This window comes from Zalophus californianus, chromosome 7, assembly GCF_009762305.2.
Source record: "Zalophus californianus isolate mZalCal1 chromosome 7, mZalCal1.pri.v2, whole genome shotgun sequence".
Taxonomy (NCBI): Eukaryota; Metazoa; Chordata; class Mammalia; order Carnivora; family Otariidae; genus Zalophus; species Zalophus californianus.
The window spans coordinates 25,910,407-25,935,497 of NC_045601.1; positions in this window are offsets into that span (position 1 = coordinate 25,910,407).

Sequence of the window (25,091 nt, forward strand, 5' to 3'; positions counted from 1 at the left end):
CAAAGAAGCATCTGGAAGGAACTGTGCATGCTTTAACCTGAGGAAAGGAGACTCCCTGTGATGTTTTGCACTTGTACTCGCCCAAGTTATGCTCCCCTGGGGTGAAGGTCAGTCCTGTGCTGTGCCAAGCCCCAGGCCAGCTTCTCCCTCACCCACGGGACACAAGGTTGCCCAGGGGCCACAATGCTTTTTAGTCATGTATGAAAATGTTTTCAGCTGTGTTTCTTTTCAAATCAGAAGAGAAAAATAGAATAATAATGAATACATAAGAGTGAATCCAGCCTGGATTATATTCATCTTTATACCAGTTCAGTCACAAAATCCGATCGTCAGCGTGGAGGAAAGGCCCTTGAAGGCAAAAGTCCCCAGCTAAGTAAGTGAACCACTTACCAGATAAAGCACCAAAGTCACAAGGCGGCCGTGCCAATCATGTGAGCTGGAATCCAGTGAGCAAGAAAAGTTAGGAAGAAGAAGTCCAGAACACGAGGGCCCTATGTTTGGGAAAGAAATCTGCTGTGGCGAGACAAAGAAGCTCCCGGATCTTCCCCACGCCCCACTTCCCCCCCTTCCCCACCCCCACCCCAGCAACAATGTAACAATTAGAACACTGGGTGTCACAGAAGTTAATTACACCTATTGGTTCCTTCACTCATTTTATGCAACATCAGTGATCACCCAAACACTTCCCCCATCTCACTTCCATCATTTTGGTCAAGCTTTTCCTCCCTTTCAGTCTGTACAATAAACACCTAGCCCATTGACGGTGCTTCCAAATGCTTAAAGAATGACTGTATCACGTTTTGAGCTCTTAATCATAAATTTTGAAAACTGGAATTTTCAAGCCACGCTCTGTAACCCATACATCTATTCCTACGAAATATTAGGATCAGTTAAGAACAGCTCTCATCATTGAACCATTTTAACTGAGTAAGAAAGAAAAGGGGACATGTCTTCCTCTTATTTTGCACTGAACACAGTCCATTGAGGTTTATAAATACACTTTATCAAATCCCTCTGTGCAAGTAGTCCTGAATGTTCCCCCACCAACCCTGCACCATGAGAGAATGAATAAATGAATATCTAACAGGGCCCACACAATACCCATGAGATAATCGGCATTCTGAAAGTGTCTGAAGATATCATGTATGATAGACACCAGAGAGTGACCCTGTGCATTTTACTCCTGAATTACTGGTTGGCAGAAATGGCTGAGCAATACAAACAGATCTGAGGAGGACACAACAGATAAATTCAGAAAACAGGGTCAGCCCGATTAGTTGATGTCAGAAATGATACTTTTCTGCCCCCGCCCCCGCCCCCTTCTGATTTATGCAGGACACAGTTTCTGATTTCCTTTGTTTTGCAATCCCCATATATTCTAGCTCGTTATTCAATACAAACAGGCACAGGGTTTACTGAAGGCTGGTGTGTCAGTTGTTGAGGGAAGAAGAGACCCGAGCAGGGCGTACCCCCAAAGCCCAGTTCCCAACCGCATGGACAGTTCTTGGGGGCTCCAGCCTCCTCAGAGCACACGGAGACTGCCAAAGGTTCGTCTCCCGAGCGGAGTGTCTGCAAGGCTAGTCTGCAGCGGCCTGACAATCAGAAGGGGACACTGAGGTAGCATCCCGACGACAGCCGAAAATAATTATTCTGATCCACACACACCAGCTAAGCTCTGAGAATGCTCTTGTAAGCGAGGTCTGCTTTAATAGAAACATAAGTATTATGCATTGCAGTCTATTATAAATTGGTTGTAATTTTCTCCTGACACTTTCTGAATTAAACCAGTTAGTGTACAAAAAAATAATAATAATAATAACAAATGCCACAAAGCAAAAAGCAAACTCAGTGTCTGAAGGTTAATGATTGCTCATGAAAGCCACGGAAATAAATTAGCTGCCTAGGGACACTGTCACATGATCAGCACAAAAGCTGCAACAGCCAAAAATGTTTATGTAGAGGAGAAAGCCACTGTCAGCGTCACGAACCCCTCCCCCACAGCTAAATTCGCGCCCTGAGCCAGCCAGCTGCTCGCGACCACTCGCATTCAAATAATTTGTGCTGCTACGTTGCGGCGCTTAACGTTCAGTCCCAACTTTATCTCCAGGAAGTGTTACAGTAACAAGCGATATGAGGGTATCTCCGAAGAAATATCCATCAACCCCCAAACAATGACAGCTTCAGAAGAGTAGACTGCAGAAAAACAAATTTACAAAAAGAGAAAATTACCCCCACCCTGCCTCTTTAAAGCGGGGGGGAGGGGCGAACTTTTAGTGGGAAAGGCTTTAAAACGCCGCTTTGTTCCGAAGGCCCTTCTGAAATGAAGAAGGGGGATGATTGAAAAGGTTAGCGAGCAGGGGAGGAGTTAACAAGTAAGATGTGCTTTTGCTAAGAGAGGGTGATTTGCAAGGTGAGAGCCTTAGAAGGGAGAAGGCCATTTCCCTAGGACAATGCAGTCCGCACTCTGTTTCTCTTGCTCACTGCCCCCCAAAATGTTATGCAAACCCAAATTGCAGCTTGGACAGTAATTCCCTGAGTCGCTCTAAACATTATCCTTTGGCCAGCCCCGCGCTGCAACGTACAATATTGCTTGTTGTTCCCCATGTTTTCCTGTGTTATTTTCCTAGCCCAGTGTAAATGCAGAAACTCTTCTTTGGGCAGAAACAGACACTGACCTGAACTGGTTTAAATTCCTGCCAAATATGCAGGCACTGTTTTTGCTACAATTTTGGAATTTGGCTTAGACCATATGTCAGGCATTTGCTTGTACTCCAAACTAGAATAGAGACCCGACGACTTAAAAAATAAAAGATTGAAAAAAGCATTAGAAATGAACTGAAACTTTTCCATTATTAATTAATCTGAATATGATGGATGTTTTTAGATGAGATATCTCATTACACTGTCCTGCTTACTGCAGGGGGTGGGGGGACAATTCAACTTCACCCCGCACAGTAATTACAAAAACAATTCCTTTGAAAGCAGGGGAAGAACGCCCATGTCAGCTATTTACAGCATTTTTTAAATTCTGTGGTTTTCAGAATTAAGGTTCAAAGTGAGGGTTATTAATGTTGAGTAATAAAGTAGTTTTTCTTGCACAGAGATATCCTAAATTTAAAAAGAAAAGTTTATGCTGGAATAATTTTCTCACAGCTGGGGTGGGGGGGGGAGATTTAGACCCACCCTTGTTTTTTTCTTTTTCTTCTTTTTTTTTTTTTTTTAGAGATTTATTTATTTATTTATGAGGGGAGGGTAAGAGAGGGAGAGGACGGCGCGGCAACTTGGGGGAAGAGGCAAAGGGAGAGAATCTTGCAAGGAGACTCCCCGCTGAGTGTGGAGCCCCACTTCAGGCTCCATCTCAGGACCCATGAGATCACAATCTGAGCCAAGAGTTGGTGGCTTAGCGGACTGCGCCACCCAGGCGCCGCCCCCCCAACCCTTGTTTTTTCAACTTGATATCTTTACACCTCATGGTCCCAGCTCAGGTCCTAGCAGTATTTTCTGTTTGCAGACAGCTGCTAAATCATGCTACAGGAATGAGTCAGTATGCCACGGGACAGGGCCCTCTTTCCTTGGGTTTCTGTTGATGACCCTGCACTGTGGCAGGGTGACTGTTTGCAATTGTTCTCTACGGGCCGATCCCAGGGGACCCACGGAGGAATCTCTGGAGCCTGTCAGGATGGCTCTGCCCCTGTGCCAAGTGGGTCACTACTGCGCAAGGCAAGGCTTTCTCTCCACCCAGGGCTCAGCGGGATGTCTCTGTCTGCTGTTGGCAAGGCTTTAAGACTGCTGGGAACTCAGATGCAAGCATCCTGGGTCCTGGAGGTGTGGCGGGTTGTAGCGCGAATGAGGGCAACTTCTTAAAAGGTAACTCACCAGGAGCAGGCAGGGAAGAACTCAAGATGGAAGAACAACGGAAGAGAGAATCTCTGAAGGGCAACTCACTTTTCTTAATGACAGAATCGGCAGCTTCATTTGGTTGCCCTTGAGCAGACTAAAAATACCTTCTCCTTGCAGTTGGAGGCCAGACATCCTGTCAAAACTTCAATTGTGAAATGAGGAATTAATTTGATGGAATGTATCAGTCTATCTAACCTCTCCGTTTTCTCAGAGCTGGACTAAACAGGTCTGACTGGGACACTTGCAGGCTTATGAGTAAGTTCACACACTTGGTGTGAAAGGCAGGCATAGAGACCTGGGTGCCCGTGTAGATGTGGGTAAGCACACATGGATAGCACACGTATGATTCAGAAGCAGTAGGTTTGAAGAGATTCTTTGCTCTCAAGCAAGCTCCACGATGACGGAAAGAACTTGCTACCGGCCAGGAATGATCTCATAGAGTTGAGCAGTTTGAATTGGCTACTTTCCTGAAAATCTCTAGAAACAAATCCTTTTCGATGTAGCCTTTTCCAGAATGATGCCAAATTAGAGTAGACTCTGCAAATCCTGAATTAGGATCAGAATTCAGGAGTGTGGCTATTTTTACCTTTGTGAGCTCTGTAAGTAGCAAGGCCCTACAGCCACAAGTTCCTTTATCGTGTCTCCAAACTTCCCTCAAACCTAACTTTGCTTTTTAGCTAGAATTATGCCTTTCTGGCTTCTAATTGTCAGAGAAGTGGAAACAGTTAATGAGGGCTGTTGTAATTTCCAATTCACAGCATTAACGCTTATGGTCATAAGCTTGAAATATATCATTACTCACAGAGGCCAAGCATGGAAAGTCATATATATGACTAAGGAGTACAAATTATGGTTTACATTTTTGCCTCCACAGGCGAGCATAGGCCAAAGTGACAGAAGTTAGATATAACTACTCATTCTTAGTATTATAAATGACAAATAACTTATCTTGAATTAAAATCACTCACTAGTACTATTTTTATGTATTATATAATATTTTTCCTCCTAAGATCGTAAATGATTTTATATGTCATCAAAAGAGATGGTATATGTACCTCTACGTGTTTCACAAACTGTAGATGCTCTTTAAGCATAAGGAATATTTATATTATTTCATCTGTCTTCAAATTTTAACCGTAATCCATTCTGTCTTCTATTTGCAACATACATAGATAAAGCTATATTGATCAGGCATAATATTCCAAGAAACAGGACTGACAAGGGTCTTCATTCAGCTAGGATATATTGTGGGTTTATTGTGGATACAGTGAGTGGGAGGCTATACTGAAGTCATGTAACTTGAGAGACACTTTGAATAATTTCTTCCTGCTCAAAATACATATCCAATGTAAAAGTTTCCCCCATTCAAACAGAAAGAGTTTAGACAAAAAAAAAAAACAACAAGTAGCCGTTATCTCTGAAATCCCCCAGTTGGCATGCCCTTGGGCTCGCTGAATCCAATGTGGCGAATGATGGGAAAGATTAGATAGACATGCCCATTGGCAGAGCCAACCTACCCATCAGGCATACTTGGCCCATGATACTTTTAGGTACCCATCAAAATGTTCTAGTCTCTTTTAAAATCAGAAAAAAAAAGGAACTTAAGGTCAAAGAGTGTTTTACTATATGATATTAATATATCTTTGTGCCAACATAATCATAAAATATGATTTTTAATATTTTTTAATGGAGGAAAGAGCCCGTGAAGGTAAAAATTGCCCATATTGGTTTCCTATTGCTGCTGTAACAAACTAGGACAAATTTAGTCCCATCATTATCTTACCGTTCTGGTGGTCAGAAGTCTAAAATGGTCTCACAGGGTTATAATCCAGGTGTCAACAGGACTGCCTGTTCCCCAGAGAGAGGAAGAATTGAGGGTCTACATTCTATTAGGCCATGACAAGAGCCCTACTGAAGTTAGAGGCCAGCTTGTATTAGGAACCCCTGGTAGTGTATCATCTGGTAGAGGGGTATGAGCGATCCCACCCACCTTCTGCACATGAGGACGCTGCTCCCATCCGAGCATTCACTTTAGACTAAATTTTCTAAAGCCAGTGTAAATGGCCTTGGGCAAATGGAACACAATTGTCAAGATACCTCCTCTCAGTTCATTGCAAGTTTTCTGCTAATAGACTCTCTTGTTCCAAAACTGGTTCTCGGAGGCCACAGCCGCGTGATCTTAAGACGATCATTAAGAATCTGATAGACACATTTTCAGGATTAGAATCCTAATCATAAGAAGAATGTGGAAGGCAGCCATTCTTGGCACCATCACAGGCAAGATAGTGATATTTATGAAAACAAACAGGCCGAGCAAAGATCCAACGGAGTTCATCCTGCTAGAGAAGACCATTGAGCTAACACACATTTCTTACTACGAGGGATTTTTCTCTATACAATATTATATAATTGATTCATATCTCCTCATTTTCCTTTACAAGCCCAGACACAGCCCCAGGGACACTAAGTCCCTAGATACTTCGTTTTTTAAATCAGATACTTGACACGCAGAAACACACTTGCAGTCAACAGTTTAAACTAAACAACGGTCTTGGAAAATTTTGTGACTGTAGGTTCTAATTTCAACTCCCCTGTAATCCACTCCTCTGTATTACCACCTAATGGATATAGCAATAATAAACCAAGTCATGAAATTATTTATGGGTATAACCACTGATGGGATTATACAGCACTTTACACATATAAAATCCTGAATAGTCCAAGCAATAAAAAGTAACATTTCCCAGTGACATCTCCACGAAAGCCACTTTCTTCTGAACAAGGACAAACTTTCCACAGAGATGCCTAACCCACAACACTGCACAAATAGACTTGCAATGTAAACCGATAGAAAAACAGAGAAACATAACTAAATCTGAATTTGCAAATTGGAAGTTTATCACAATCACAATACATCTTATATTTTTATTTTTGTTATTGTTGTTGCTGCTGCATATTGTTTTTCTCACCATCACAAAGAAAAAATATCTCAGAAAACTACTTTATAGACAGATTACCAAATACTTTCTGAGTCTTTTGGCTGGTGAAAGATTAGGTTTTTCAAAGAAACTTCTCCAAAAAAAACTCTTTGAAGTGTTTCTACTGCCATGTGATTATTGGAGATTTTGATTATTTGCATTATGTCATTTTATTTTTAAAATTTATTTATTGGTTGATTTAGAGTCCAAGTGGTGGGGCGGGGGGGGTGGGCAGAGAGAGAATCCCAAGCAGACTCTGCATTGAGTGTGGAGCCTCATGCTGGGCTCAATCCCACGACCCTGAGATCATGACCTGAGCAGAAATCAGGAGTCAGATGCACAACCGACTGAGCCACCCATTTGCATTATTTTAAAATTTCTTCATTTTCTAAAGGCCGATAATAGGAGGTATAATTGTGGGACACATCTTTGATAAATAAGAGAACGCTGACAAAAGAACAATGTGAAATGCACTTGGCATTCCTTGTCTGAAGAAAATTGAAGTGGGGAGGTTGTCCTTAACATGAAAAGTTAACAACTGAAATCTGGGGCAGTTGTATTTTTAAGGGCAAAAAATAATTCTCCACCACTGATGTGTAATTTGTACAAAGATGAGGTTTTAAAAAAAATGAAAGAGCAAAGTCAGGAAGGTCGGTTGGATGTTAAGTGGGACTTCTGCAGAGAAATTACATAATAATACTTTGGAAAGAAGACTTAAGTGAAACTGGAATAATGACATCCTAAATACTGTCTGGTCACAAACAGTAGAAATTTCTCCCTTTATAATGCTTTCCACCTCATCTCTGCAAGGCAGGAGAGGCAACGGAATGAACTTTGAACAGCAGAGATCTACATCCAACCTGCCCCAGCAGAGAGAAAAGAAGCCATCGTAGTGGGATGTTATATTATCCCAGAGTATTTTTTTAACATTCCCTATATTTTTTTTTCCATTTTGCTACCATACTTGCCCAACCATGCCGGGGCGTTATGCTGTTTTAGACATGAGTTAACAGGTTTCTTACAGATGCACGTTTCCACATTCCGATGAGACCTATTATACCCTTTTCCTCCCTGTACCCCCCCAACACACACCAATCTCTGTCTCCCCCACACAGTACCCTCTCCCTCCACCCACTCATTTTTCCTTGTTGTTTAACACTTCCCAGTTACACAATGCGTCCAAGGCCATGCAACCCCACAGGACAGAGAAAGGGTTCCTACCGTGTGACATGGTCGCTTCTGCAAAAGGAGGTGGTTGCAGCCAGAGAGCGGGTAAAAACGACCAAGAAAAAGGCAAGAAAAAGGAAAAGTTTTCGTTCAGCTGATTTTTTTAAAGGGAGTGGGTGGGGGCGGCCTCAAGGGATCCTGCAGTCTTTGCTCTCCACCCTGTGTTGTGTGGACCAGCAGCTTCAGCTGGGATTGCATCAGAAATACAGAAACTCAGTAAAGCATGACTCCGGATCTCCGAGTTCTTAGTTCGAGCCCCACGTCGGGTGGAGAGATTACTTAAAAATAAAATCTTCCAAAAAAAAAAAAATACAGAAACTTGGGGCCCACTCTGAATCAGACCTCCTGAATCAAAATCTGCATTTTAGCCAGACTCCTAGGTAATTGAGATGCACACAAACGATAGAGAAACACTTCAGTGTGTCGCTCTCCCACCACCAGGAAATGAAAGAAAGCTGTCGGTGCTGTGAACATTTATATCCAACAGAGGGCAATTTTAACTTGCCATGATAACAGATTTCAAGAACCATGAGCCTCAGCAATCAAGGTGCAGTTTCAGCCCTCAGCCTCTCCACTATTATCCCTCTCAGGACGTACTAGGACTGTCTTTGCTACATGCAGGCTCCCTTTCTCCCAGCAGCTTCTTGGCAGTACAAGAAAAGTACAGTCTAACATGTAGGCTTTGGAACAGAAACTTAACCTCTCCAAACCACCCCCACTCAGATCTGTAATAGTATGATGGGCACTCCACCCTTCAGCACTGTCTGGGAAATCCACTCATGGAGACAGAGAGTAGTGTTACCCCTCCCAGAGGCATTTGCATTCAACTTAAAAGAAATTATTGCGTGCATACTATTTGGTAAAGGAGATCAACTTTTTTTTTTCCTTTTTATGCTACGAAGTTGGGCTGAAAGATGTTCAAGAACCTCTATGTCACATCTCACAGGTATCAACTCTCTTCATAAGGCCAGTCTGCCCTCACTCCAGAGAGAAGAATGGTTTCTTTGTTTGCTTTTACATCACTCTGGGTTTTATTGGAAAGTGACTTGGAAGTAATGGAAAGCAACAAGTGAAGTGATCAGGGCAGAGTTATACAAAGTCACCTTTAAAAGGGGAGAAATGCTCTATGCAAGAGGAGTCATCTGAAAAGGGGTTCATGGCCAGGGAAAGGAAGAGTCCCAGAGACAGACAGTGGCAGGGCCCATCCAAGCACTCTGGGGAAGGCACTCTCCGTCTCTCCTTCATCAGACTGTGAGTTTGAGCATTTCCAGTCCCACTGAAAATTCATCCTTATGGCAGAAATGGATACACAGACTCTCTCTGGTCCCATTCACAAGAGCTTTCATATTATGGTTTGGAGGTTTCAAGGTAACTTAACCAAATGCTGCTACTCATCCAGGTTATCTAAATCCTACTTTTCAGATTCTGTCCTACAAAAAAAAAAAAAATATATATATATATATATATATATACACACACACACATATAATATATTTTAAGATCTAACTTTCCCTAAAACCTAGTGCCAGCAAGGAAAGGGCTAATCATGTGGATTCCACTATTCTGGTTCTTAATGCCATGTCTTTTCACAATGAGTGGTCTGTCTAAAATATATATCAGTCTTAAAACCTGGTTTAATGTGAGTCTCTCCATGAGAAAGGGACACTCAGCCAAGATGCTGGCAAATCATCTTCCTGCACTACAAGCCTGGGGGCTAAAGACAGACCAGGATAACTTAACACCCAGTGACTGCTCTAGTTAGCTTGACGACAGTCCTGGACCCTTAGCTTCCGGCGACTGCATCATTATTAACATAGGATTATAATTGATCTCTAAGGTCTGTGATCCATGAAACTTTCAGGACTCTTTAGAACTATTTGTTCCTCATACAGTGCTGGGAACGCCGTGGATATCAAAAGACAATCATAAAGTCATCAAGGGGAGGGGGGTCATCTATTTTTCATCAAATATTTTCTGTGTTTCTCCCATGTGCCTGGCACTGTGAGTGAATCTGGAAATAGACAAGCAAGAATGTACAATGTAATGTGTTAGGGCCATCATAGAAGAAGGTAAGAAGAAAATAAGAAAAATGCACATAGGACAAGCAGGGTCCAAATCCACCTGGGAGAGTCAGGACTGTTTTCTAAATGAAAGTTGTATTTGAGCTGAGACTTGAAGGGCAAGAAGGATTTGGCCACGTAGGTGATTTGGAGAGAGAATCTGACTGATCATGTGAATAAAAATGGCTAAAGATATGCAACAGTTAACACTGAATGAATGGCAAAGAGAAGGAATAGCCACGACTCAGGTGGTAATTAAGGAACTGGGTAAGAATAGATCCTGTAGCCTTGCTACTAACGTGCGGTCTGAGGATCAGCAGCATCAGCTGGGACCTCATTAGAAGTACAGACTCTCAGGCTGCATCTGAATCAGACTCTGCATTTTGGCATGTTTAGTGAACAATCTGTATCTCCATATAGTTAAGTGGTGAAGTCATTAAGGAATAGTAGGAGATGAGCGTAATGAGTAGTGTTCACAAGGGGTCATATTTGCCATACAAAAGGGTAACTTTAAGAACTTGAGACTAGAGAGATGCCAAATTTGCATATTCAGTGTGTCTCTAATAGTAGGATGGGGAATGAACGGAAGCTAAGATAAGTACTACTTCTGGAAAAAAAAAAAAGTCTAGGGGCGCCTGGCTGGCTCAGTCGTTTAAGCCTCTGCCTTTGGCTCATGGTCATGATCCCAGTCCTGGGATGGAGTCTGCATGGGGCTCCTTGCTCAGTAGGGAGCCTGCTTCTCCCTCTCCCACTCCCCCTGCTTGTGTTCCCTCTCTCGCTGCGTCTCTCTCTGCCAAATAAATAAAGTCTTTAAAAAAATAAAATAAAATCTTTTTTAAAAAAAGTCTAGGGTCGCTTGGCTACCTCAGTCAGTGGAGCATGCGACCCTTAATCTTGGGGTTGTGAATTCAAGCCCCACATTGGGCATAGAGCTTACTTTAAAAAAAAAAAAAAGTCTAAACTAAGGTAGGGGGAGTGGAAGACAGACAGGACAACCTGATGACTTAGTCTGAAGAACATGACTCCCAAGTTTCTGACTTAGATGCCTAACTGGATGGTGACGCCATTCATATAGATGAAAAAAATGAGAGGTAAAGTAGGTTTGGGACGTCAGAACAATCTCTTCCAGGTATGTTGAATATGAGGAGCTTTGTACACAAGTATGCAGAAATATCTGCTCAGAGTTATATATTTGAACCTGGGCTATGGAAAGATCCAGAAACACAGGTCTGAAAGTCATCAGTGCAGAGAGTAACTGAAGCCATTGGCAGAGATATCATTTTCCAAGGAGATTGTATAAAGTGAGAAAAGAACCCTTCCTCTGCTTATTTCTCCACAAAGTCTTCTCCTGCCCCCACTACCCCCCGCCCCCGGCAGTCCCAGGGCAATGTCCTTGTTACTGGGGAAGAGCAAGTTCTAGATGCTGGAATTTTTTTGTGACATTCCTAATTATCTCTAAAATATATCTGTCCAAAAACCCATTTCATTATATTTCTACCTTGGATCAGATGATTGTACACGAATCTGATTTTAAAATGCATACTAACGATTTCTGAAAATGAACACGTTTCCCATCCTAAGAAGTATGTGTGCCTTTTACAAAATTATTTACCCAGCACCTAAATTTAGAACAATACACCAAAGGATATGTAATTCTGTGGTAATTTCCAACACCATGGCCTACCAATAACAGGCATTCTTGGGAAACAGATATTTTGTGTTGGCCCTCCTTCTACACCACTAAATGGAAAGCTACCGGTGCTTCCCCACCGCCCCCCACCCCAAAGGCTACTTAAAACTTCAGATGAATATCAATATCAATGATGTCTGGGATTGCCTTTAAAATAATCCAGTGGAGGGGCGCCTGGGTGGCTCAGTCGTTAAGCCTCTGCCTTGGGCTCAGGTCATGATCCCAGGGTCCTGGGATTGAGCCCCGTATCGGGCTCCCTGCTCAGCGGGAAGCCTGCTTCTCCCTCTCCCACTCCCCCTGCTTGTGTTCCCCTTCTCGCTGTCTCTCTCTCTGTCAAATAAATAAATAAAATCTTTAAAAAAAAAAAAAAAATCCAGTGGAGGAGGGGGCCCCTGGGTGGCTCAGTTGTTAAGTGTCTGCCTTCGGCTCAGGTCATGATCCCAGGGTCCTGGGATCCAGCCCCGCATCGGGCTCCCTGCTGTGCAGGAAGCCTGCTTCTCCCTCTCCCACTCACCCTGCTTGTGTTCCCTCTCTCACTGTGTCTCTCTCTGTCAAAAAATAAGTAAAAAAAAAATCTTTAAAAATAAAAAATAAAATTAAAATAAAAAGTAAAATTAAATAATCCAGTGGAGCTCAAGGAGAGATAAAAGAAAATATATATGCAAACAAGACTGGTCATGAGTTGATAATTGTCAAAGCTGGGTGAACAGTACTTTTAGTTACTTTTGTAAAAATTTGAGATTTCCATAATAAAAGGTTTTTCAAAAAATACCAGGAATGTTGATTGAAAATTAGACTTAACTAATCTTGCTCTGAACCAGTAAGATTTGACCTAATTTCTTGTTCTGGACCAGTCAGATTTCTAAGGACACAAAGTAAATAACAGTTTTATCTTTGAATTGGCCAACAGTCTCAAACTATCACTCTTTGCTTAAGGCGTTTTTGTCATTCCAATTAATCCAACATCATTCAACACATTCATTAACATTATACTTACTACATCTTCCAAATCATAATTAATAGAAATAAGACCAAGTATTTTATGGTGGTATAAATCACTGGGAGAATCTTCTCAATTATATAGTTGATGAAAAGCAATAAATGATAATAATTCCACAAATTCACCTCAAGATGATCCTCAAAAGATCCATAAGGTTCATTCACTTAATTTAAATTCCTACATAGCACATTGAAATGTCTCCAATATTTCAAAAGCCAAAGTTAAAAAGAGAAAATATAACGGGAGTTATGTCTAATTTGGCTTTTAATTTATTGGAGGGGAAAGATTCTTCACGAGAAATGCCTATAAATACAACCTCAAAGTCTCTCTCTTAGTTTGCCATTTAGAAACAAATCAGAAAAAAAAAATTTTAAATATTAAATTCTTTGTCACAATACAAGAATTCCTGACATCGAGTGAGCAAAAAAAAATGTGTGTTTATTTTTGATACCATAGCACACCATTAAAATAATATAGGAATAAAGAATCAATAGGGGCTTGGCCCTGTTATCTATTGTTGTGAAAAGAATTCCTGAATCTAAGAAGGTTGAGAACTAATTAATGCTGTTCTTCAATCCACAATGATATTCTCACCCAAATATACCTGAATAAATGTTGTATAAAATAATTAATATGGGGGCGCCTAGGTGGTTCAGTCGGTTGAGCATCCAACTCTTGATTTCGACTCAGGTCGTGGTCTCCAGGTCTTGAGATTGAGCCCGCACTGGGTTCCTCACTCAGCAGGAGTGTGCTTGAGGCTCTCTCCCTCTCCCTCCCCCTCCCCTTATGCCCCTCTCCCTGCTTGCACCCTCTCTCTCTCTCTAAATAAAATCTTTAACAAAATAATTAATATGACTAAATATATCTAAAAATATTTTACATAAAACTGTACTACTGCATGAATAGAATAGATTTTTCTCTTTATCATACCATTTGTTCAGGTCATTTGCCTGTTTACTCTCAAAACTATTCCTGATTGTTCTTCAATCCGCACTGTATTTCATGGGGTGAACCCTGTAAACTACAGTTCCCCCTTCCAACTGACTTCCTGTTAGGTTTGGCTAATGGGAGGCACAAGTGGAAAATGTGAGGGAAAGATGTAGGGAGAGAAGCCACAGTATTTTTTCCCCCTCCTTCTACTTTGGATAGCGACTATGTCTTCTGCCAACCAGTTTCCATGAGAGAGCTTCCCCCTCTATGGTTCAGCCCCTATTTGGATACACCTTCCCTTTGTGACTCTAGGCATGCTAGTTCCCAACTAGGAGAGCCCAGGTAATACTACCTGATGCCTTGACTCCTCCAGCTGTAAAGGTGATAGAAGGTTCCTGCTATTGCTAATCTCTGGGTTGCCTTCCTACCCATGTCTGACTTTTAAGCCTTCCCAACACTTTTGTAATTATTTCCCCATAATAAATATGTTTACTGAAACACATCTGGTACAGGCTCTATTTTCCTGACTGGCCCCTGACTAATACACTCTTCATCTTTAATTTTGCAATTTTATAGTCTTTTTTTAAAAAAAGCCGATATGTGTGCATCATTTTCACCCTTACAAAATGATTCTATTTATTATTTATGATCCACTGCTTCTTAAATAGTTGCAAGCATTCTTACCAGCAATTCTATTATTTTGCTAAGTACTGATGAAAGACTGTTTCCAGACATTTGGGAAAGATTTTTATTATAAAAATTGGTATCGGTGTTGTTCTGTTTTGCCTAGCATGTCAGTCAAAAATTACTTATTAATTTCTTACCACATATGGAATACTAAAAATAGATTTTTAAAATATGAGCCCTCCCTGAAAAAGAACTTCCGGACTTGCTATAGAACATTGGACACATTCATTGAAAAGGACTGCAGGACGTTAGTAAACATGTTTGCATTACAACATAATATCTGTCTACACCTTTATTTGCTTGTGCAATGATTGCATTCCTAAAAAGTTAAAATGTACATCAAGTCAAATATCGCTTTGTTATGTAAAACAAAATGTAAACAATATAGAGGTTTATAAAATAAAAGTCCACCCTTCCACCTCCTTCCCCCTTCAGTTTCCTCTCAGCTTTGCCATTGTATTCCCCAGAGGTGGCTATCATGAACAATTTGGTGTGTTTTCTTCCAGACATTTTTCAATACATATAATTAATTAATTCATTTATTCAACAAATATTTATAAGCATCTACCATAGGCCAGGCACTTTCTGTCCCAGGAGATAGAGCGGTGGACCAAACGGCTACAGAAAGCTTGTATTCTAGCAGGAGAGGCAATGACAATCAAACACACACATGAACACAGGGTAGACAAGTAGCAATAGAAGCTAATAAAATAAAGGAAAATAAAGCACAGTAAAGGACAGAGACAATAGGGAAAAGGGAATGCACAGGCTTTCTATTTTAATGTCTTTTTGAGAGTAGGTCACCCTGCAGATTTTAGGGGGTTTCCCTTGAATACAAATATTTAAATGGCTGACAACCACCTCTTTTAGTCTCTTGGTGTAGGAAAATGATGTAGATAATGTCTTGAGGTTCCTTTCTGCCCTATCACTTTGTTATCAACAACTTCACAATTAACCACATAATTCACTCTATTTTTAGAAATTTTTTTCAAAATGTAATATTTATGAAATCCTAACAGTTTCACGGTCCTTCTTCCCTCATTCTCTTCCTAGTCTAACAAACAGATTCCTTCTCTCTTCCCTGGCCTGCCAGCCACACAAATTACTGACTTGAGTCACATAGGCATTCAAGGTAGAAATAAATCAATAATATGTTTATACTGGAAAAGCAATGCAACGTGTCTGACAGTTTCACTACACCCTTCTCAGATTCTCAGAGTGCCTGACACACCCAGGGCTTTTTGCAGAAAGCTCTTGATTCATCAAATGCTAAGGACTATCACAACCTGGCCATAAATTATGGACAAGGGTCAGCCCCTGAGTCAAGCAAGGGCAACTGGCTCCAGACCAGCCATCAGCTCATGCAGGACCAACATCAAAACTCTGCCCTAAACTAGGTGCCTTAAACCAGGTCCCAGTGGATATTATTTCATAGGGAATGTAAATCTGAGGCTTGCAGCTCTGTCAGCAAACGTGGAGTAGATGTTCAAAAGCAATGGAAGCAGCCCATAGTAAGAAGGTGTGTGCTATCAAAACTCAATAGGGAGAGAGAACTCAACTATGGAGAAAAGGCAGGCAGAGGAATGCCGTCCCAAGAACAGCCTCCGGTGAGAGACGCTATTGGATCACCAGGTATCCTGCCCACCTGCTGGGAGCATTGCTCTATCCCAAACGCCGGGAACTTTCTGGTCTGTGTGTGAGTTAGGATAATCTTAGGTCCTCCTTACTTCCCCAGGGTTTATCCTTCCTTAAAACCCTGTTAACTGAAGTCACCTGATAACTATAAAGCGGGATTAAAATTGCATTTAAGGAAGTTTGCCAACACCATTTATGCAATATGATAACCCTTGCTGTCTGCCTAGCGAGGTCAATTATCACTAACACATTCCAAAGTTCTACTGTATGCAGAGCAATTTGGAAAACATCAATGACATAGGCCACAGGGACATTATGACCCAATGAAAGGGAAATGTATAAATAATAATGCCCTGGATAAAATTTAACACCAAAAAACTGCATCATTGCAATGCAGTTCACCATGAAAAGCACAGACTCTGGACCTAAGCTGAGAAGCTGTTTAACCCTGGGTAAATTACTTCCATTTTTCTATGCCTCAGCTTTTTCATTTGTAAAATGGTAATATTAATAGTTCGCCTGCCACAGAGTGGTGTAAGGATTAAATGAGTTAATACATGTAAAATGCTAATTGTTACACTAATATTTATAGCTTATGATAGTGGAAAAGATGGACTGTACAAATATAAACATTGAGAATAATAAAAACAAAAAAAATCGTTTCAATTATATATTCATCTTTTATATTTGTGCTAGTATTTTAACATGCATCCATGCTCCTGGACAAGACCGTAAACTCCGGGAAGTTAGGGACCCTGTTTAATTTGCATGTCGTCGTCTTCTGGCCACTACCACAGTTTCTGGCACATAATAGATGCTGAATAATATTGGCTACATTAGTAAATGGACAATCTGAGCATGTCTAGCTCCTGTGGTCAACACACTCAATTAGTAGTCCAGTGCTAGCCCACGTTTTTCCTTTTCATCTGTCCAACAGAGGTTTTATTTCTTTGCCTTGCTGTTTCATTTATTTCTTGTCATGTAAGTCTCCTCAGCAATAGTGCAAGGACTCAAACTTGGTGTGGCTATATTCCTGTTTGATAAAGCACTTCCCCCACATACAAGTCTCTTCTATTTTCTAAGTGCAAATGATTTGTCACCTCTATTTTTCATTCTAGATTCCACCAGAAACCAAGTTCAAAAACTCAGGATCACCCAGTCCCCGTCTGTCCCTGGGTTCCCCAGAGATGGCCTCTGAGTCTGTTAATAATTGATTTACCATGAGCTGTGTGTGCATGAAAGTGGTGCTAGAATTCCTTATGGCATCCTTAGATCTTTTTTGCCACATCCTTTGCCCTGACTCTAAGAGGAAGCCAACCATCTCTCCTCTGGCCTGTGCCACAGATGTCTTCCACATCAATACAATCTGTGATCCTGACGGAAATGATAGTTAAATTTTGTTGCATCTGTTATTGGACCTATCTTTGTAGTAGGAGTAATGAAATTTGGCTTCCAAACTAATTCATCTTTTATGCAGATAGCCCAAAATAACCTGTAATGAAAACACTAAAGGTAGACACAACTGAGGAAGAGAAAATGAATGGGGGAAAAAGTCAGTTCTTTTTCAATGATGCATGATGATTTTTGGAAAAATATCAATTCCGAGAACTATCTATAATCTAAATGGGTAGAAACTAAAATTATGCAAAGATCACTTTTTGTTGGTGGACGTGAAACTGTGGAAATGAGTGTTTGATAACCTGAAATATGCTCTTTCCAAAATACTGTTTTTACAGTGGAATTGGGAGGTGGCTATCATTTTGTTATCATTTTAACTATTTGTGGACATATGGGATCAAGGCAGGGAATATAAATGGGATTGCAGTTAAAGTATATCTAGAGGAATTAATTACAAGTATTTTCTAAAGGAACAAAAAATGATAATTCTGTCACTCAAAATTGAAGATGTTTAAGTTATATATTGAATTGATAATTTTTAAGAATTTCAAATAGTGTACTTTATGTTGATTAAACAAGATGTCAAGAGTTTTTGAATGGCAAAATAGTTTAACAATCTTGATGTTTTGGTGTTTGCCAAAAATATATCTTTGCAATTTCTGAATTATGTTAATGTCACAGCCTAATGTATAACAAATTTCTCACCCTAGAAGAAAACTTAATCCTATTTCATTTAGTTTTGCATACGCTTTACACAGATAAGAATACTCCTCTGGTTTTCTAGTGGCCTCATGTGTGACTGGAAACAAGCTGGACCAGGGCCCCATCCCTCTACTCCCCATGCAGGCCCCTGTGGGTCCACCACCTTGCACATGGAAGACTACAGACAGTTTAACCAGTAAGCCAGAAATCCTGGGAAAGCTATCTGAGGATCAGACTACTCAAAGTACATGTTCATCATCATTGTAACTTTACTAATGATGAATATTTCTTTTGCCAAAAGGGATAAAATAATTTTTGCTTTCAACAAAAATAAAGAATTTTGCAAAGCAAAGATTTATGAGATAACCAAAGTTATTCTGGTTAAGAAAGGCTATAAAGATTACTGAATAAAGCATTCTTAGGGCCATTTCACATTGAATAATCAAAAGTTCTATCTTGAGAAGAAAAAACAAAAACAAAAATTAAATGCTATTCTAGAGAAACACATTTTGAGTCTTACCTCATTCTATTGTTTGCACCAGGTCTCATAATTAAAAAGCAGGATTAGAATGTCCTTTGAAGAAGTTTATCAGCATGACTTATACAATTATATGAACATATATGGCAGAGATGACAACTCTGGGATTAAAATGTCTGGATTCAAATCCAGATTCTATCATTACCTAGCTGTACCTGAGGCAACGGCTTAATCTCTCTCACTGCCTCTGTTTCCCCATGTGGAAAAAAAAGTACACTAATATCTACCTTGAGGGATTGTTGTATGGATAAGAAAGGTAACATACAAAGTTCTTGGAACTGCCTGGGTACCTAGTATTTATTAAATATTAAGTCACTATTGTTATTGTCAGTGTGAAGTGAGTAGGTCATCAACAACAAATATCCATGGAGTGTGAACGCTTTAGAAGACACTGTAAGATCTTGCAAAAAAAAAAATTAAATTAAAAAATATATATATAATATATTCCTTAAGAAGATTATGATACAGTGGAAGAAGGGAAAATGCAAATTTAAGTGATAAACACAGAAATATAAATGGCATAATGAAGTCTAAGTAGGTTAAGTGGACTAATGTAAACAAATATTACAAATGTTAATTATTATAATTACCCTCCTACTACCTATTAATGATCAATAAATTAGTAAATTATACCCATGATGACACTTTTACTCCCATCACAATTGTTTTCTAAATAGGTGGCTATAAAATTTCTAAGAAAGTCTCATTCAAAAAATATTTTGAATGAAAACATAAAAGCAATTGTTAATTACTTAGCATAACAAGGAACATCCATCTCAAAATAGCAGCTAACATGATATATATCTATGAAACACTGGAGGCAATCTCTTTAAAATGGAGATATCAGTATTGTTAATCTTGTTCTTGGCATTCTAGCCACTGTAATAAGACATGAAATGGAAATAAGAGGTATAGCTATTATCATTTGCCAGTCGTGCTGTAGTCTACTTAAAGTTTCCAAAGAATAAACTAAAAATTAATACAACTAATAAAAAATTTACCAATATAGTTGAAGACAAAGTAAATATAAAAATCCAGTAACTGTCAGGGCACCTGGATGGCACAGTTGGTTAAGTGCCCAACTCTTGATTTAGGCTCAGGTAATGATCTCACCTCATGAGATCAAGCACTGTGTAGGGCTCCACACTCAGTGTGGAGTTGGCTTTCTGCTTGAGCTTCTCTCTCTCCCCTCCCACTCATGCTCTCTCTCTCTAAAATAAATAAATCTTTAAAAAAAATTTAGTAACTGTCTTAGATAATGCCATTAGTAATAATAAATGTAAGGATAAAAAGATTCTTTTCACAGTTGCAATTTAAAAAAGTTAAACACCTGAGAATAACTTAGGAAAGACTAGGGCTTCTAGGGGCACCTGGCTGGCACAATCTATTAAATGTCTGACTCTTGGTTTCAGCTCAGGTCATGATCTCAGGGTCATGATCTCAGGTTCGTGAGTTCAAGCCATGCGTTGAGCCCTGAGTCTGCTTAAGATTCTCTTGTCTCCATCTGCTCCTCCCCCCACTTGTGCTCGAGTACACACTCTCTCTCTGTCTCTCTCTCTTCTCAAAAAAAAAAAAAAAAGAAAAGAATAGGACTTCTATACACCACCAACACCCCCCCTCTCCAGGAAAAAAAAAAAAAAAAAAAAACCCTTATGACAATTTACCAAAAGACAAAATGAAAGTTGAACAAAGATGATATACCATATTCCTAGATGGGAGAGTGAATATTATAAAAATACCTACTTTTCATGGATTGATTATATTTTCAGGTAATTGTAATACCAGTGAAATTGTTTCAAAGTTGGCAAGGTGATTACAATATCCTCTGCAAGGATGGCTATAGGATAAGGTCAGATTTCATTTGGATTTAAGAAAACATGTCTTATACAACCAAGCTTATGCAATAAGGATCATGCACATACATATGCATAGGAAAAAGTCTGGAAGAAAATTACTTTAAAAATGTTTATCTTTGGGTGGTGAAATTATGGATGGATTTCATTTTCTTGTTGTCCTTTTGTATTTGCCAAAATCTTTACAATAACTACTTATTGATTTTAGAATCAGTGGAAATATACCTTTTTTAAGAGAAAAGAAGAAACAAAATAATAAAGAAATAGCTTGGGCTTTGGAAGCAAGGTTGAACTCCAACAAAAATGATAATTTTGCCACACTCAGTAAAACCTGAATTGATACGCTGAAAAGCCACTTATAAGGACTGTAAGCATATACTTATGATTAAATCCTGTGCTGAGACTAGGCAACCACACGGGTATCATCTGTTAACTTGCTAATTATTGACAAAATACCTTTTAATGCCTAGACTTGGCATGAAAGAAGAAAAGGCAATACCGGTGAGAAAAGCCTAGAAATTTTGCAAAAATGAAGATGACCTTTTGAGAAGAGCAAGAAGTTGGGGGGCTGGTGGAGGGGGGAGCAGGAGAATACTTGGACAGAGAAATGAGATGTGAAGTCACTGCCAATGAGATTCAACAGATGTTGTGGATTCTGTCCTGGCCCTGGGTCAAGATGGCCAAGGCTCCTCAGTCAATTTGATTCCACTTTACAAGGATTGACAGAAGTCTCCCGTGAACTCAGCACACGATTAGATGCTGCAATAGTCACAAAAACAGTGGGAAAACATGGCCCTTGATCTCCAGGACCTTTCAATCTGGTTGCAGAGGCAAGATAACACGTGAACAACTTGAAAACAACACAAAAGAATGAATAGATTAAGTGCCTATATGAGAGGTTCAGAGAATTGGTGTAATAGAAGGCCACTGAAGGATAAAATTTAGGGGCCAGAGTAAAAAGGACAATGTTCATGCCCCAGGAAACATGTTGTGGCTTGTGAGTTCATCCTTGAGTCCTCCATTCCCCCTTTGATGTTGCACAAGAATCTCCTATGAGCTAGCTGGTCTCCAAACTGTAAGTCAGTCTTTAGAAACTCAGCCTGTCTCTTAAACAATAGCTTTGTCTCGAATCACATTCTTTAAAAATCCTATCAGTGCTTAATCATAGCACTTCTCTCTGACAAAACCCTTACTTGTCCTAAATTCATGAAACTGGGATGCCAAGATGTTTTCCACTGAAGTCAATTTAGCCAAGCTGTGATAATGTAAGAGACTCAAGAGAAATAGTGTTTTAAACAGCTCTGAATCAGATACAAAAAAAAAAAAAAAAAAAAACCAGTGTGGGCAACGATCCAGCCAGAGAGCAGGCTTTTCACATAGACTACTCTTGAGATCCATGTCAATATCGGATTGCATCAAAAATTTCACAGGGAATTGGATTATTTAGTTTTCTTTGACTGGAATTCAGAGGCAAATGGAATTCAGAGTGAGATCTGAAGAGATAAGGTCTTTGTTTTTGAAGGGATACCAAGGCCTTAAAGTGATCAAGAGATCTCCAATGGAGAAGGGTTCAAATTATAGACAAAATTAAGCCTAACACACACAATTGCATTGGCTCCCACAAAATAAACATGACACATAGAAATACAGCAGGTTGGCTTAATAAAATCACAATATTACTCATTACAGCAAGTTTCTCATTATGTCATATGGGAATGAGATCTATAGGAATTGGTGCATTCTTTCACAAGGAATTAATTTAATCATCCAGGATATTTCTAGTACATGATGAAATCAAACCTGGAGTTGGAATTTAAGCATTCCCAGGATGAAAATACTTAGTCTCACATTCTGTCCTTGTGTCAGGCAGTAACACTGAACATAAAACACACTCAAAGTGTACTTCAGCCTCTTTGGTAGAATTTCTTTGACACCTGTTAAATTTTAAAGAGCTCTGTGAAAAGCATTTTCTTAACTATTCAACTGCCTCTTGATTCATTTATGTTCATGGAAATGCTCTGACAGCTTAAAGTTGAAAGTACACTGCTTACTAACATTTTTTCTCTGGTGTTCTTTCTCACTCGTCCTTGATATGGGCATACTCATAAGTGGACAACCAATTTGAAATTCTTATGGGTCTGAAATCCAGGGTAATTTAAGGCCGAATTCAAGATAGGGAAAACCAAATCTTAAAGCTATGTCTATATGATTGAAACAACCAGATTTCTACCAGCTCTGTTACTCCAATCACCTTTACCACTGATGTGAACTGCTGAGTGTACAATTGCATAGACGTATCATACTGATAAAACCCAAAGTACCAAATCGACCATGTCTCAGAATAGCTGATGACCACACAGATACCGAATCCATACACAACCACCTATAATTGTCTCCAATGGGTCACATTCTTTACTCTTCTGTGTCATAAAAAGTGTCCTTTTCTGAGATGTCTTTTCTCTTCTTCCCCTGTCTAAGCCCTTTGGAAACCATCATCTCCAGAATGTCTTCTCTGATTGTGAGGTGCAAAGATCAGGCTCCCCAACACTTTCCTTACCCCAATGCACCTTAAGCAAACACTCCCAAAGAATCGGGCAACTCGAATTCCAATCCCAGATTGGTCGTTTGCCAACTGTGTGGCCCTATGCAAGCTTTCGTGCCATGTAAGATGGAGGTCATGGTAGCACTTGACTCATAGGGTGGATGTGAGGATTATAGGAAGGATATTTACATGAAGCGTAGAGAAGAGCCCAGCACAGGGGAACATTTGATAAAGATTAGCCTATGAACATTGAATCATACCCACTGTTTTTCTTTTAATATATGTAAGCTATTTAATGTTATTTAAGCTTTTTTGTTGATATTTTGTATGTTACGTTGTATATTAATACATCCTTCAGAAATTCATGCAATCTAAATATGTAATCTAAATTCACTTGTTAGATTGTTGAAATGATTTTTTACTGAATGGAGCCAAATTATTAGTCAGGCCAAGCCCATCTCCAGTTTTATTAAGGAAATGAGTGAGCATATGGGCTTTGGGGCACAGAAAGTAGATTTCTCCCCCCACAGGAATACATTGGTTCTATAATCTAAGTTTCTTGGGTCTGGCTATAAATAACTATATAGACTTTGTGACCAGAAACAATAATAACATTATTTCTAGATATTCAAGTCTATTCAGTAGTAAAAAATATAGAACAGCTAGTCATGATAAAGTATACACAAATAACTGTTGAGAAGATTTTTTTAAGATTATGGACCTACAAATGTTATTTCTCCTTCTATGCCTATTGTTTTGGTTTTTCTCACAGCCTGTTAGTTTTTTTTAACTATCAAGCAAAAAATAATGATAAAAGAAAATTCAGTATCTCCTTGATATAAGAGCTTTAAGATCCAAGAATCTGAATGTCCTTTCTTAAAATGGCTGACAAAGTACTGAGTCAAAAAATTTTAAAGAGCAAACAAACAAAAACACAGATGAATCCTAGTGAGAATACTAAAGCTCAAGGACAAAGAGAAAATCTAACAATTTTCCAAGGTTGGGGGAGGGATTACCTAAAAGAACAAAAATCAGTTTGCCATCATATTTCATATCAACGACTGCGAACTAAAAGATAATTGAGAAATGCTTTTTAAATCTAAGAAAACATGACCTTGAATGTAGTATGTCATAACCAGATAAAAATCAATCCAGTGTGAAGGAAAAAAATAAAGATATTGCTATATGTGGAATGATATATGAACCTTACCACCGAGGCATCTCCTCTGGTTGTAGAAAATACAAAATACAAAAGAGGAATTTAAAACAAAAGAGGAATTTTTAAAAACTACAACATGTTACAAAAGGATAAGAAGAAAACTAGCACTTATAATTAAGTCTAAATTATTTTTGATAACATAGCTAAGAAGCTCGATGCAGTTCTTAAGAAATGCCATATGAAACAGAGGAATAGTGTTTTAGAAATGAGTAAGTCTAGAAAATTCCAAATGATTTAATCAAAATAAAGGAAGTAAAGGAGGAAAGGGAAAAGTAAAAGCATGCTACCAGTCTTGTCATGTTGAGGGTGGAGAAAGAAGTTAGAAATTCAGGTTAATTCTCAATGTTGATTAAAATATATAGGTTTAACTATGACAATTAAGGTTGTATGGATGGGTAGCCCAGATTTAACGTGGGAAAGTTCTATCTAAAGATGTGACTATAGGAGGTGTGGTTCAGTGGGGCCCATCACTGGAGACTAACTGCCACAAAGAGAGTCTATCAGACTGATAGCGTATGTTCCCTGACCTAGCAACTCTATTTCTAGGAACTTAGCTACAAAATTGTTGCACACAGGCACAAAGATATGTGTATAGTTAGCATTGTGGAACCCAATCCAAACTGTCTTCTAAGTGGAATTGGTTTAAAAAGTATGTGCTTCTTAACAGTGGAATACCTATGTAGCCATTAAAAAGACTGAAGTAGATTTATTAACACAGACACAGAAAGATAT